Raw genomic sequence first — 16,572 nt, 5'->3', positions numbered from 1 at the left:
TCCTTAATTTGTTTCTGATAGTTTGTTGTTAGTGTATAGAAATGCAACAGATTTCTGTGTATTAATTTTGTATCCTGCAACTTTACCGAATTCATTGATGAGCTCTAGTAGTTTTCTGGTAGAGTCTTTAGGATTTTCTATGTATAGATCATGTTATCTGAAAACTGTGATCTGAAAACTACTTCTTTTCTTCTTTTATTTCTTTTTCTTCTCTGATTGCTGTGTCTAGGACTTCCAAAAGCATGTTGAATAAAAGTGGCGAGAGTGGGCATCCTTGTCTTGTTCCTGATCTTAGAGGAAATGCTTTCAGCTTTTCACCATTGAGTATGATGTTAGCTGTGAGTTTGTTATATATGGCCTTTATTATGTTGAGGTATATTCCCTTTGTGCCCACTTTCTGGAGAGTTTTTATCATAAATGGATGTTGAAATTTATGAAAAGCTTTTTCTGCACCTATTGAGATGATCATATGGTTTTTATTCTTCAATTTGTTAATGTGATATATCACATTGGTTGATTTGCAGATATTGAACCATCCTTGTATCCCTGGGATAAATCCCACTTGATCATGGTGTATGATCCTTTTAATGTCTCATTAGATTCAATTTGCTAATAGTTTGCTGAGGAGTTTTGCTTCTTTATTCATCAGTGATACTAGCCTATAATTTTCTTTTTTTGTGTGATATATTTGTCTGTTTTTGGTATCAGGGTGATGCTGGCCTCATAGAATGAGTTCAGAAGTGTTCCTTCCTCTGCAATTTTGGGGACTAGTTTAAGAAGGACAGGTATTAACTCTCCTCTGTTAGGTAGAACTCACCTGTGAAGCCATCTGATCCTGGACTTTTGTTGGTTGGGAGCTTTTTTTTTCCTATTACTGATTTAACTTCATTACTGGTAATTGGTCTGTCCATATTCTCTATTTCTTCCTGGTTCAGTCTTGGAAAGTTGTACATTTCTTGGAATTTGTTCATTTCTTCTAGGTTGTCCATTTTATTGCCATAGAGTTGTAGTAGTAGTAGTAATAGTAATAGTAACAGTAATAGTAATCTCTTAAGATACTTTGTATTTCTGTGGTGTCAGTTGTAACTTCTCGTTTTTCATTTCTGATTTTATTGATTTGGGCCCTCTTTATTTCTTGATGAGTGTGGCTAAAGGTTTATCAATTTTGTTTATCTTTTCAAAGAACCAGCTCTTAGTTTCATTGATCTTTTCTATTTTTTTTTTTTTAAGTCTCTGTTTCATTTATTTCTGCTCTGACCTTTATGATTTCTTTCCTTCTACAGCTTTGGCTTTTGCTTGTTTTTCTTTTTCTAGTTTTTTTAGGTGTAAAGTTAGTTTGTTTATTTGAGACTTTTCTTGTTTACTGAGGTAAGCTTGTATTGCCATAAACTTTTCTCTTAGAATGGCTTTTGCTGCATCCCATAGGTTTTGGGTCATTGTGTTTTTGTTTTCATTTGTCTCCAGTTATTTTCTGATTTCTTCTTTGATTTCTTCAGTGGTCCATTGGTTGTTTAGTAGTATATTAGCCTCTGTGTGTTTGTGTTTTTTGCAGTTTTCTTCTTGTAGTTGATTTCTAATCTCATAGCATTATAGTCAGAAAAGATGCTTGATATGATTTCAGTTTTCTTAAATTTAATGAAGCTTGTTTTGTGGCCTAGCATGTGATCTATCGTGGGGAATGTTCCATGTGTACTTGAAAAAAATGTGTATTCTGCTGCTTTCAGGTGGAATGTTCTATATATCTATACATATCTATGAAATTCATCTGGTCTGATGTGTCATATAAGGCCAGTGTTGTCTTATTGATTTTCTGTCTGGATGATCTGTCCATTGATGTAAGTAGGGTGTTAAAGTCCCCTACTATTATTGTGTTACTGTCAGTTTCTCCCTTTGTGTCTGTTAATATTTGCTTTTTGTATTTAGGTGGTCTTAGGTTGGGTGCATATATATTTACAGCTTCTTCTTGGATTGATCCCTTGATCATTATGCAGTGCCCTTCTTTGTCTCTTATAACAGTCATTGTTGTAAAGCCTATTTTGTCTGATATAAGTATTGCTACCCCGGCTTTATTTTTATTTCCATTTGCATGGAATACCTTTTTCTATCCCCTCACTTTCAGTGTGTGTATCTTTAGAACTGAAGTGAGTCTCTTACAGGCAGCATATATACGGGTCTTGATTTTGTATCCATTCAGCTGCTCTATGTCTTTTGATTGGAGCATTTAATCCATTTATTTTTAAAGTAATTATTGATATGTATGTACTTATTGTCATTTTGTTAATCATTTTGTGGTGTTTTTATAGTTTTTTGTTGTTGTTGTTCCCTTTTTCTTCTTTTATTCTCTTCCCTAGTGATTTGATGACTATCTTTAGTGCTATGTTTGGATTCATTTCTTTTTTTCCTGTATCTATTATAGATTTTTGGTTTGTGGTTACCATGAGGTTTATATATGGCAAACTATATATATATGAGATTATTTAAGTTGCTGATCTCTTAATTTCAAATGCATTCTAACAACCTTGCGTTTTTATTCCCCTCCCCTCATAATTACTGTTTTTGACATCATATTTTACATTTGTCTCTTTTGTGTATCCCTTAACTGCTTATTGCAGATATAGATGATTTTACTACTTTTGTTTTTTAACCTTCCTACTAGCTTAGTACATGGTTGATTTACTACCTTTACTATATATTTGCCTTTACTGATGAGCTTTTTCCTTTCATAATTTTCATGTTTCTAGTTGTGGCCTTTTCTTTTTTGCTTAGAGAAGTCCCTTTAACAGTTCTTGTAAAGCTAGTTTGGTGGTGCTGAACTCTTATAGCTTTTGTTTGTCTGTAAAACTTTGGATCTTTTCATAAAATCTGAATGAGAGTCTTGCTGGTAAAGTATTCTTGGTTGTAGATTTTTCCCTTTCATGCCACTCCCTTCTTGCCCACAGAGTTTCTGCTGAAAAATCAGCTGATAGTCTTATAGGAGTTCCTTTGTATGTTATGTCACTTTTCCCTTGCTGCTTTTAAAATTGTCTCTTTATCTTTAATTTTGCCATTTTAATTACAGTGTTTATTGGTGTGGTCCTCTTTGGGTTGATCCTGTTTGGGACTCTCTGTGCTTCCTGGACGTGGATGTCTGTTTCCTTGCCCAGGTTAGGGAGGTTTTCAGCAATTATGTTTTCAAATATGTTCCCAGCTCATTTATCTCTCTCTTCTCTTTCTGGAACCCCTATAATGTGAATATTAGTGCACTTGATGTTGTCCCAGAGGTCTCCTGAACTGTCCTCATTTCATTTTTTTTTCTTTTTTCTGTTCAGCATCAGTGATTTCCACTACTTTGTCTTCCAGCTCACTGATCCCTTCCCCTGTATCATTTAGTCTACTATCGATTCCTTCTAGTAGGTTTTTCATTTCAGTTGTTGTATTCTTCATCTCTGTTTAGTTGTTCTTTTTATTTTCTAACTCTTTGTTAAAAACTTCTGACTTCTTGCTCTGTTCATCCATTCTTCTCCTGAGTACTTTGGTCATCTTTATGATCATTACCTTGAACTCTTTGTTGGGTAGATTGCCTGTCTCCACTTCACTTAGTTCTTCTTTTGGGGTTTTATCTTGTTCCTTACTTTGGAATATGTTCTTCTGTTGCCTCATTTTGCCTTACTTACTGTTTTTATTTCTACGTATCTGATAGATTGGTTATGTTTCCCAACCTTGGAGAACTGGTCTTTTGTAGTAGACATCCTAAGTGTCCCAAGGGCACACTCCCCTCTGGTCACCAGAGCTATATGCTCTAGGGGTGCCCCCCTGTGGGCTGCATGGATCCTTCTGTTGTGACGGGCTGACTACAGTAGGGTCTCTGCTAGGTGTGGCTAGGGTCTGGTCTGGTTCGTTGCCAGGCCCTGCCTTATGTGGAGGCTGCTGGCTGCTGGTTGGTGGCGCCAGGTCACAAGGTGAGTGGCTGCAGAACCCCTGGGAGCCGTGGGGCAAGTGCTTTCTTGCTGTTGTGTGGAGTTGGGGTCTAAGAGATCCCAGGATTAGTGCCTGCCCACCAGTGGGTAAAACCAGGTCCTGGGGCTACTGCCTGCCCCATGGCCAACAGAGCCAGGCCCTGGCGTCTGGCTGCAGGGCCCAGGGGTCCCAGAGCTGTGGTTGTCCTGGGGCTGGTGTCTGCCTGCTGGTGGGTAATGCTGGTCCTGAGGCTAGAGTAGGCTCACTGGTAGGTGGGGCTAGAGCCCTAGGGATTCTGGGGCTGGTGCCTGTGCACTTGTGGGTGGAGCCATGTCCAGGGGAGACTGTGAGCTCAAGGGGCTTACAGCAGCCTGTCTGCTGGTAGGTGTGGCTGTGTCCCTGCCCAGTTAGTTGCTTGGCCTGAGGCATCCCAGTACTGGTGCCTACAGGTGGGGGAGGGGAGCTAGTTCCTGAGGCTAATAAACTAAAGGGAGGATTTCAAAATGGCTCTTGCCAGCACCAGAGTCCACATGGTAGACCGAGCTCCCCAAAATGGCTGCTGTCAGTGTCTGTGTCCCCAGGGTGAACTTCAGTTGCCTCATGCCTCTCCAGAAGACTCTCCAAGATCAGCAGGTAGGTCTGACCCAGGCTCCTTTCAAATTACTGCTGCCCTGCGTCCTGGAGTGTGTGAGATTTTATGTGAGCCCTTTAAGAGTGGAGTCTCTATTTCCCATAGTCCTCTGAGTCTCCCAAAAGTAATCCCCACTGGCCTTCAAAGCCAAACATCCGGGGGCTTGTCTTCCTGTTGCAGGACCCCCAGGGCTAGGGAGCCTGATATAGGGCTCAGACCCCTTGCTCCTTGGGGAAAACCTCTGCAATTGTAATTATTCTCCCATTTGTGGGTCACCCACTCAGGGATATGGGTCTTGACTATACCACAACTATGTCCCTCCTACCTGTCTCATTGTGGTTCCTTCTTTACATCATTAGTTGTAGTAGATCTTTGCTGGTGGATTCTGGTCTTTTTTATTGATAATTGTCCTGTAAATAGTTGTAATTTTGGTGTGCCTGTGAGAGGAAGTGAGCTCAGGGCCTTTCTTGGGGACTCAATGTGCATGTGTTTGTGTGTGTGTGTGTGTGTGTGTGTTTAAAACCACCATCTCTGCTAGTTTCAAGGTTTGTCCAAATGCAGTCTTCTCTATAATGTCATCTTTGGTCTTTTCCTGTTCCTAAACTGCAAGCTATCCCCCTTTCTTAAGTACTCCCATAGTATTTTAATTTGTACCTTTCTCTTTGGCATTTATCATTATTATTTTTGTATTTATAATTAGTAATTCTCCATATTTACTTCTATTTTTGATGACAAAATTCTTATCTAAGCCATCTTTCTCTCTTCTTAATACGATATCCTACATATAGTAGGACCTTAATTGACATTGGGCGAATGGATGACTGAATGGGTGGATGGATGTATGAGTTGGCACACTGTTAACTGTGTCCCCAGATCCTTCTCAGTTCCTTACTGCTGCCCTGTTTGAAGTTCTCAGGAAGATAAGACACAGGCCACTCCAAGCAAATGGGTGTTATTTATTCCTAGCTGGAAATTTTGCCTAAATTCTTCTTAGGTTTTCTACTCTATTGAGGTAAGATAGACAAAGTAGAGACCTCAAGGATTCTCTTCATCATTCTCCCCTAATGCCGAGGACAGAACAGGCTGAATGCAGTCCCTCTCCATGTTCTCTTTCTTATTCTGGCCCCTCACTCACAGCTCTCTCCCTAAAGCAGTAGGCGTCTTTAATCTCCATTTTAGTGAGCCTCAGCCAGAGCAAAGAGAACTCATCTTGATAAAGAAACTATCACTCTGTTGTTTATAACAAATATCTCACCAACCTTGATGAGATATTTCTTGACTTTGGGGACATGTGTATATTTGTGTGTGTGTATTTGTGTGTGTGTGTGTGTATGTATTTGCATGTGTTTTGACATGGAGAGTGATACAATGTAGTTCTAGACTTCTTTAGCACATCATTTATGGTTTTCAAAGAACAGTAGTATACATCTTTTATATACATTATACATATGTATAAGCCACAGGAACGCCTTTGAATGGTTGCCTGAGCTGCCCATTGCCCAATCTTATTCTTAGTATAAAACAACCTTCAGGGTAGAAGCTGTCATCTGTTTCAGTGGACATGTGGGAATATTGTGATGCCTGAAGCTTTTTAGCTGAAGGAGACTTTGGGCCAAATCCATTCCTGGGGCATTCATGTGTAGATCCTATGTATATGGTCCATAGTGTTTACAATTTCTTTGTAAAAATCACGTGGCAGCCAGTTGTCTTTTGCCTTTTTCAGTTGGAAAGGTACATGGTAACTAGCTCTTTGGATTTACTGATGTAGGTTAGCTGAAATAGTAATGTACAAATGTGGTGTTTTCCCATATATGCTGGTGCGTGGTAGTTCTGCTCATGGCCAGCGCTGTTTTTTTGTGTTTTTTTTTAACTTTTTTCTACTCACATTAATTACTATTACTTGTATATTATTTATTCAGAGCAAAGGTCTAAAGAGGCTATTTTGTAAAATGACTTTGATGTACAATTTATTAAAAGTATTAAGGGAACTTTGTTTTAGGGCATTAAAAGAGTAATTCTAATTCTAATTCAAGGAAAACCTGGTAACTGAGAAACTCATCCATTTGCTTAAAAGATAATGAGGGGCCAATTAACTGTGAACTTAATTATCTCAAGAAACATTACTAGTTGCTAGTTACAGGCCTTCAATAGCAAGTTAGCTGTTCCAGAACCAATATCTGGGTAGTGGGTCAATCAAAAGTTGGCAGTCTTGATTGTAATCTAGTGGTTTAGTCTTTCTAATGGCTGGCATTCAGGTAGTACTAATTCCCATTCTGTAACTCATCAAATACTTCTCTATCTGACTGATGAATCAGTCACAGAGTATCAAAATATCTTTAAAGATGCTGATTTTTTAAAAAAGAGAGGCTTGTGAAGTAATGCAAGATCTAAAGCAATAGTCAAGTCATAGGAATTGGGTTAGAGCCTGCTATTTTATTGCCCCCTTTTTGAAAAAAAGCAAATCTAATGACAAAGAGTGAATTGGAAGAACATGAAACTTATATTCTTACAGGTTGGTGTCTGCTAATAGCCAATCTAGGGGAAAGTTATTTTCTGGGCTTTAATTATTCCATTTATAAATAACATTTAATCAATGAAAGAAAAAGTAAACAACTAGGGTGATATGTAATCATTAAATTCTGTCCCAAAGATAATCAACTTGGTTTCTTTATCCTGAATAAACCAAATGTCAGAATAGTATTTTGGGCTACCTCAGAATATGAAAAGGGTCTTCAACATGAAAGCAATTAAACTAATGTCTGAAAGTATTCGATAATACAGCTGTGTTAAACAGATACGGTTACTGCTGTCTAAATGTTGTTTACCTAAAATGAATAACACAGATGCAAACAAGCAATGGAACAGAAACAGCAGCAGGTAAGTTGAAGAGAGTTTTGTATTCTGTTTAAGAATGAAAATGAGTCTGATTTATAGACAAGTAATGAAATGCAAAAATGAGTTGAGAAAACCACCCCCTCACTAATTGGATAAAGAAAGCTGGACTTTTATACACTTACTCTGGAAAAAAAAATTTTCAGGGTCCTCTTATTGCACAACTTTCATTTTGTTTTATGGGAAGAGGTGTGTGTGTGTGTGTGTGTGTGTGTATATACACACACACAATTATATGTCTTAAATATATAATACAATTTCTGTATGTTTATCTATATATTATATATAAATATATCTTCAAACTAGACTATTGAACTAGACTATGTTGCACAGATCCCCTGCCTTTACTTATGTTTATATATAAATATGTATGTTCTGCTGAAACTATAGACATTTCTTTGGTGAAAATCTCCTTCATTCTTTACTCACCTTCTTCTTCTTCACTCTGAAAGCTGCCACTTGGGGTGGGAATAGAGCCTGATCTAATACAGCGGAGGGGAATAGCAGATTTTATCTCATTCCAATTTTTCAGAGGCTGCAGAAGGTTAGCAAAAGACAGTAACCTGAAGTATGGTGTCAGAATTCATTAATTCATTTAGGAACTGGCCCTTCGATAATAATCCGTGTTGACTGTACCTGGAAACAAAGTGATCATTCTGTAGAACACTGGGAAATGATCCAGTGGTCTGGCAGACTTCCAGAACAATCCTTCAAGGACAGAGCTTCGTTCTCCTTATCACTCTGGTGATATGGAACACCCAGATTCTAGGGTGCAAAGAAGGTGATGGATGAATGGGCATTTGCTACCTGAGAAAAGAAATGTAGGAAACCACTTTCTGGGCAATCCTTACCCTTCCAAAGGAAGACAGTACCTGCCGATGGAGATTGTTCCCATCTGCACTTTATTATGAAGAAGTCCCTTTCCAGAACATTTACTTAGAAGCTCACTATTGTAGTCTTGCATTCTTTCTCAGAGATAAAAATGAAATTTATACCTCAGCTAATGGTTTGGCATATCATTTGACTGTATTTGGGACCAGAGTTGTCTTTTTCCTTAATGATGGAAAGCCTGGGCCTTCTTGACTCATCTCCTTTCACTTTCCCCTTGTTCACTGTAGTCCAGCCACTTGGGCATTCTTTCAGTTGTTTGAACAAACTGAGCTTGTTTCTATATCAGGTCCTTGGTACTTGCTATTTTCTCTTTCTGAAACACTCTGACCTAGATCTACAGAAGGCGGCTGTTCCTTGGCATTCTTGCCTTTGTTCACATATCACCTTCACATATCACTCACTCTAAATTAGCCTTCTCCCCATCTTCCACCAGTCATTTTCTGTCATATCACCCTATTTTTAAAATCACTTTCTATAATTAACTTGCTTACCTCTTTGGTTACATGTTTGTTGGCTATCTCTACTAATCCGGGGTGCCCACCATGCACATGTCTGTATCCACACTGCCTAGAATAGTGAATGGTGTACAGTGGTCATCAGTAAATATCAATGACTAGACTGAATTTTAATTTACTTTTTCTTCTAGCTTTACTGAGTTATAATTGACATAAAACATTGTGTAAGACTAAACTGGATTTTAGTTTCGTCTCCAGCTCCCAGAGTTCATCTCTTGCTGAGGAAACTTGCTTTCTTACAGCTAGAGACTGCCTTTTAAGCATTCCAGATTAAAATATTGGTGGTGGAGCAAATAAAACAGTGTTTGGGCTGTTTTTCAGTAATGTTGAGGATGGTTGTTGAAAGGGTAGGAGAGGGGTAAAAGAAAGAAAAATGTATTTAAGTATGAGGTACTACGGATTTTCTCATTCCTACCTTCCTGGCTGGCTTAGGACAGATGTTTGTTGGAACTGAAATTGCTTTTTATATTCCCAAGATGTTTGGTCTTCTCTTTTATCATGAGTGGGCCTTTGTGTTGGGAGGGAACTGTAAGACTTCCTGCTTACTCCAGCATAGACATCTGTTAGTCAAACAGACATCTCTCCATAGACTTCAAATGACTACTTTCTTCTTGTATGAACGGAAATATACTGACTATAAGAGGGCCAAGGACAAAAAAATTTTCCATCGGATATCCTTATAAGGAAAACGTGAGACGTGCTCATAATGTGCAAACAGCTATTACTCTGAAAAAGAATTATTAACATGTATTAACTTTGATAAAAATAAAAACTAAATCATTTCCATTGATATAAACCATTTGTTTTTCAACTGGGATATTCATAAAGTTCAATTATAAAATTAATGACAGATGCACAACAAGTAATATATCTGGCTTCCACATGCATGCTCTGGAGTTAGCTTTTAAATGCCCATTTTAAAACTCTTTTTTTAAGGACTGAAGTAATTTTAAAATGATAAGCTTGTTCTTTTTACCTGTGCTGTTTAATAATAATGTAGATAGCTCATTTAATCTGAACTGTTTGACCTTTGCATTTTCACTTGTTCATCTTATACCTGTCCCAAAGTATTTAATTTTCCTAGTGATGCCAGGGCTGGGATTATGAAGCACCCTTTTGTAAAAAATCAAGGAGAGGCTTCTCCTCCTCCAAGATCATGTCTTCATAAGCATTGAAATTTCCTGAAGATGTGTATAGTGAAATAGGAACAATACTCACATTTAGTTTTTTAGACTTTTTTGTTAGAAAAAAACTTCAATTTACCTTTAAAATAATGTGAAACAGCTTTCAACTATCTCTTTATTAATCAAGTTAAATAGGACTTTTTTTGGAAAGAACCTTAAAATTGAGTGAGAGTCCAACCGAGGGAAGATAATCAAAGGCAGCAGGAGTCATGCCTTCTTTTAGATGGTACAAACCAAAGGATAGCACTAAGGCATATCCAGGAGAACTGTAAAACTCACACATGCAATGCAATAAGGAATGTTTGTGCCTCTATCTTATGAGCCTTTGGGGGATGTATGAATTAAGAGAAAATTATTTAGAAAATTAGGTTATCTAGGATAGGGATTTATCACCTGAAAATTTCCAGGAAAACCTGAAAAATCCATGGACAAGTCAGCATATTCTATGACTCCCTGAAGTTATGTGCAAAATTTGGTGTGCATGTATGCATTTTTCATTGTTGGTGAGGGGAGTGGTCAGTAGCTTTTGTTTGGTTCTCAAAAGGGTGTGTGACTCAAAAAAAGTGAAGAATCGTGGCAACAGAGCTAGGTCAGCATGTCTCAAATTCTGTTTCATGGAACTTAATGGACTAGGTGATGTTGTTAAGTCCTCATGTGGTCAGATAGGCTTGGAAAACATTGTTTAATATATCTCACCTGTTGGAGATTCATAAAACCTTAACTTATTAAAGGCTCTGAGATATCCTGCAGTAAATAAGCTTGTTTTGCTTTATTTAAACTAGCATTTTATTTGACATGGAAGCCTTGTTTTTGTAAAATACATGTAAACATCCCATGTGCACTAGAGTTCCATGCAAACAAGTTTGAGAAATGTTGAACCAACATGTGTTGCCCAGATTCCCTGCCTCTCAATATTAAGACCTCTTCTTCAGGGCCTGTTGTTGAAAAATTCTTTATTGTGTATTCTAAGATGGGACTCAGCAGATTAGAACAATCATACAATTTGAGGGTTGGGAGGCCACCTAATTGCAGGTCTCAGTGTAAATACAGATCATCTAATTAATCCTCCATTGGGTGCTTAAATTATCTCCATGAACATCACATAAATGGTGTTTCCATGATTTTGCAATCCCTTCCCTAATAGAGAATTCACTAACTCTAAGGCCATCACACCATATCTAGGCTGTCCCATCTCTGGTCTGGTTCTTTCTCCTGGAGGTGCATCTGTCTTCAAAATGATAGCCCATCTGGCATTTGAAAAGAGGCAGCAGCAACCAATCTTCTTTAAGTCTGCTTCTCTAGAAGAGCAGCTGCAGCTTCTTCCATTGTTCCTCATGCCTTGGAGCGACTCACACCCTTGGCACTGATGTTCGGCTTCTCCTTTACTGAGCCTCACACAAGGCATTCTGCCCACCCAGATGCTTTGCCAAGGTGATTGGAACATTTCATTGAAAGGGTGTATCCTCTTCAGTCCCCTTTTCAGGAAAATTCACACATGCATGTTTCCACCTAATGTCTGTTGCCACAGTCACGTGTTCTCTGAAAATGAGCCCACGCACCCACAGCTGGGTTGTAGAGCCGCTTTTGCATTACCTAACCCTGCCCGGCCATGGTTGATGGACTGGGGCCGGAGATCTGACCTCATCTGGGCCAACTGAATGATCTGTCCTGATGATTGGAATTGGGTTATGTTGATGCTGCCTACTCCCTCCTGGGACCAGAGGTTTGTATGATCAGGAACTGTTGGGGCAACCAAATATATAGAGAAACTGAGAAACAACTGTAAGAGAGAAGGATGAGTCAGATGGGCAGGGGGAAGCAGAGGGGTGTGTGGGGGGGGCGGTGAGGGTGGCAGGGGTGGGTGTGGAGAAGAGCCATTTCCCACTCTTTGTTTCTTATGAGGACCTCCTGCTTTTAGGTTCGCTGAAAACTGCTGCTTTATAAAAATCTCCTTTTTTGCTTGAGCAAAAATGTAGATATCTATTGTTTATAATTAAAAGATCCTTGACAAAAGGAAACTCCAAGATCTTGGAAGAAATGAATAGCCTCTGGGGGGGAATTGGATTATTGCAGAGTTCTCACCTGTCTCCTTCCATTCAGCACCTTACCCCACCTTCATTCAATTTACTAATTTGTCCTACTTCCATGCCTCTGCTTATGCTATTCTCTCTCCTACTGTGCCATCCCCTGTCCTTTCAGTCTATCTATATTCTACCTTTCCTTTAAGGATGCAATTATTCCTCTTCTCTGAAGCTTTCCCTGACCACTCTGTTAATACTTGTTGAATAAGAAGAGCTAATCTGATTAAAGTAATAAGAGAATGGTCTCAAAAGTAAAGACGGAAGTATTATAGACTGTTTTAGCTAGATAAGAAGGAGAATTGGTAACTCAATGGCAACGAGTAAACAGAGGATTGTCCTACAAATTGTGCTGAAGCTCATTCTCCATCTTCACTCAAGCCAAGGAGGCAACTGTTCTTGCATCAAGAACAATTTTGGACCATAGAAAGAATTTCTCAGTCTTTTGGGGATTCACTTCCAGAGCAGTTTTTCAAGAGATTGTGGATTTTCTTGTAAAGATTTAAAATAGCAAACATTTTTGGGGGGCCCTTCTAAGGAAGTGACTTCTTAGGGCTCTATCTAGCTTTTGGAATCTCTTCATTAGCCCTTGGTGCATAGAAGATGTTTAATAAACATTAGTTGAATAAGGAAGGGAATGAATGAATACAGCTTTCATCCCTGAAGTTCAACCACTAGACAAGCAAAAGGCTGGCAATTTGTTTTGAAGAAATGCTTTGTCTAGTGGTTAGAAAAGGAACCAAATATAATCGGACACATACAGAAATGCACAAAGTTCTTTAATTTCCAGAGTTAGGCAACTAAAGTAGTTTTAGGGTTGATATAGGGACAAGCAGGCCTGATGCTTAAATGCATGAGCCACTAAGAACAGCCACCACATTCCTGCATTCTTGTGCTCCTTGGCTAGGGAACCAGCATTCCAAAATCCCCAGAACACATCTCCACCATTGTCCAGGGAGCCAGAGTCTCTGCTATCCACTGTATTATATCATACTGAATATTTGAAAGGGGGAGTGGAGCAACTACCTATTTATCTTTCTAGCTCATTTGGGGCCACCGACACAGTTCAAAGAGTAGGCCCATCTGAGATTAGCAAGAATCCAGCCCTGTCGCCAAATCTCTTAAGAGAGTCTAACAGAAGGAAATGGAAGCTCACTTCCATTCACCAGTTTAGAGATGCTTTATCTACAGAAAATGAGAGGAAGATGATGCCAACAACAACAAAACCCCCTTTGGAGTGTGAAGTGGTGCATACCCCAGAGTTGAGGGAAAAATGCTAGTTTAGAACCCTAGCCCAGGCTCCTCAGATCCCCCACCCCAGCCCCGTGGGCAGGAGAGGACCAGTATTGCTGGACTGTGTGTTCAGGTCATCAGGTGGGAGCAGGATGCCAAAGACTGTGGGCGTCTACCCACCCCATTTCCATTCTTATGGGTGCTGAGATTGAGAGTCGTGCTTTAATTAAGTTCTCAATTGCTGAACATCTTGTAGTGAGAAAAGCAACAAATTCAGACAGTTAGGCCAGCAGACTAAGTTGATTTTTATGAGAGAAAAGATTTTTTTTCCATCTCAATTGGTGTTTACACTTAGTTGTTTGAACTAAGTTAAATCCTGGCAAAGCAATTGGGATACACAGTTGAATGATTTATAAGTGACTTGGGAAAGGAGATGATTGAAAAGCTATTTCTAATCTTCAGTTACAAAATAAACTTTATTACTTTTTTTTATTGGAGTATAATTGCTTTACAATGTTGTGTTAGATTCTGCTGTACAGTGAAGTGAATCAGCTGTATGTATACGTATATCCCCTCCCTCTTGGACCTCCCCACCCACCCATCCATGCCACCCATCTAGGTCATCACAGAGCACCGAGCTGAGCTCCCTGTGCTATACAGCAGCTTCCCATTAGCTATCGATTTTACACATGGTAGTGTATATATGTCAATCCCAATCTCCCAATTCATCCCACCTTCCCCTTCCCCCCTGTGTCCACACGTCCATTCTCTATATCTGTGTCTCTATTCCTGCCCTGGAAATAGGTTCATCTGTACTACTTTTCTAGATTCCACATACATGCATTAATACATGATATTTGTTTTTCTCTTTCTGACTTACTTCACTCTGTATGACAGACTCTAGGTCCATCCACATCTCTACAAATGACCCAATTTCATTCCTTTTTATGGCTGAGTAATATTCCATTGTATATATGTACCACATCATCTTTATCCATTTATCTGTCGATGGACATTTAGGTTGTTTCCATGACCTGGCTATTGTAAATAGTGCTGCAATGAACATTGGGTACATGTGTCTTTTTGAATTATGGTTTTCTCAGGGTATATGCTCACTAGTGGGATTGCTGGGTCATATGGTAGTTCTATTTTTAGTTTTTTAAGGAGCCTCCATACTGTTCTCCACAGTGGCTGTATCAATGTACATTCCCACCAACAGTGCAAGAGGGTTCCCTTTTCTCCACACCCTCTCCAGCATTTATTGTCTGTAGATTTTTTTTGATGGTGGCCATTCTGACTGGTGTGAGGTGATACCTCATTGTAGTATTGACTTGCATTTCTCTAATAATTAGTGATATTGAGCATCTTTTCTTGTGCCTCCTGGCCATCTGTATGTCTTCTTTGGTGAATTGTCTATTTAGGTCTTCCTCATTTTTTGATTGGGTTGTTTGTTTTTTTAATATTGAGCTGCATGAGCTGCTTGTATATTTTGGACATTAATCCTTTGTCAGTTGCTTTGTTTGCAAATATTTTCTCCCATTCTGAGGGTTGTCTTTTCGTCTTGTTTATGGTTTCCTTTGCTGTGCAAAAGCTTTTAAGTTTCATTAGGTCCCACTTGCTTATTTTGTTTTTATTTTCATTACTCTAGGAGGTGGGTCAAAAAAGATCTTGCTGTGGTTTTTGTCAAAGAGTGTTTTTCCTATGTTTTCCTCTAAGAGTTTTATAGCGTCTGGTCTTACATTTCGGTCTTTAATCCATTTTGAGTTTGTTTTTGTGTATGGTGTTAGGTAGTGTTTTAATTTCATTCTTTTACTTGTAGTTGTCCAGTTTTCCCAGCACCACTTATTGAAGAGGCTGTCTTTTCTCCATTGTATATTCTTGCCTCCTCTGTCATAGATTAGGTGACCATAGGTGCGTGTCTAGGACTGTGTCTAGGACTTCCAATACTATGTTGAGAGTGGACATCCTTGTCTTGTTCCTGATCTTAGAGGAAATGCTTTCAGTTTTTCACCATTGAGAATGATCTTTGCTGTGGGTTTGTCGCATATGGCTCTTATTATGTTGAGGTAGGTTCCCTCTATGCCCACTTTCTGGAGAGTTTTTATCAAAAATGGATGGTGAATTTTGTTGATAGCTTTTTCTGCATCTATTGAGATGATCATATGGTTTTTATTCTTTATTTTGTTAATATGGTGTGTCACATTGACTGATTTGCATATATTGAAGAATCCTTGTATCCCTGGGATAAATCATGGTGTATGATCTTTTTAATGTGTTGTTGGATTCTGTTTGCTAGTATTTTGTTGAGGATTTTTGTGTCTATGTTCATCAGTGATATTGGTCTGTAATTTTCTTTTTTTGTGATATATTTGTCTGGTTTTGGGATCAGGGTGATGGTGGTCTCGTTGAACGAGTATGGGAGTGTTCCTCCCTCTGCAATTTTTGGGAAGAATTTGAGAAGGATAGGTGTTAGCTCTTCTCTAAATGTTTGATAGAATTCACCTGTGAAGCCATTTGATCCTGGACTTTTGCTTGTTGGAAGATTTTTAATTACTGTTTCAATTTCATTACTTGTGATTGGTCTATTTATATTTTCTAATTCTTCTTGGTTCAGTCTTAGAAAGTTGTACCTTTCCAAGAATTTGTCCATTTCTTCCAGGTTGTCCATTTTATTGGCATAGAGTTGCTTGTAGTAGTCTTATGATCCTTTGTATTTCTGTGGTGTCTGTTGTAATTTCTCCTTTTTCATTTCTAATTTTACTGATTTGAGTCCTCTCCCTTTTTTCTTGATGAGTCTGGCTAAAGGTTTATCAATTATGTTTATCTTCTCAAAGAACCAACTTTTAGTTTTATTGATCTTTGCTGTTGTGTTCTTCATTTCTATTTCATTTACTTCTGCTCTGATCTTTATGACTTCTTTCCTTCTACTAACTTTGGCTTTTCTTTGTTCTTCTTTTTCTAGTTGCTTTAGGTATAAGGTTAGATTGTTTATTTGAGATTTTTCTTGTTTCTTCAGGTAAGATTGAATTACTCTAAACTTCCCTCTTAGAACGGCTTTTGTTGCCTCCCATAGGTTTTGGGTCATCATGTTTTCGTTGTCATTTGTTTCTAGGTATTTTTTAATTTTCTCTTTGATTTCTTCAGTGATCTCTTGGTTATTTAGCAGCACACTGTTTAGCCTCCATGAGTTTGTGTTTTTTTACAGCTTTTTT

This window comes from Eubalaena glacialis, chromosome 2 (genome assembly GCF_028564815.1).
Source record: "Eubalaena glacialis isolate mEubGla1 chromosome 2, mEubGla1.1.hap2.+ XY, whole genome shotgun sequence".
Lineage (NCBI taxonomy): Eukaryota > Metazoa > Chordata > Mammalia > Artiodactyla > Balaenidae > Eubalaena > Eubalaena glacialis.
This window is presented reverse-complemented; position numbering follows the sequence as displayed.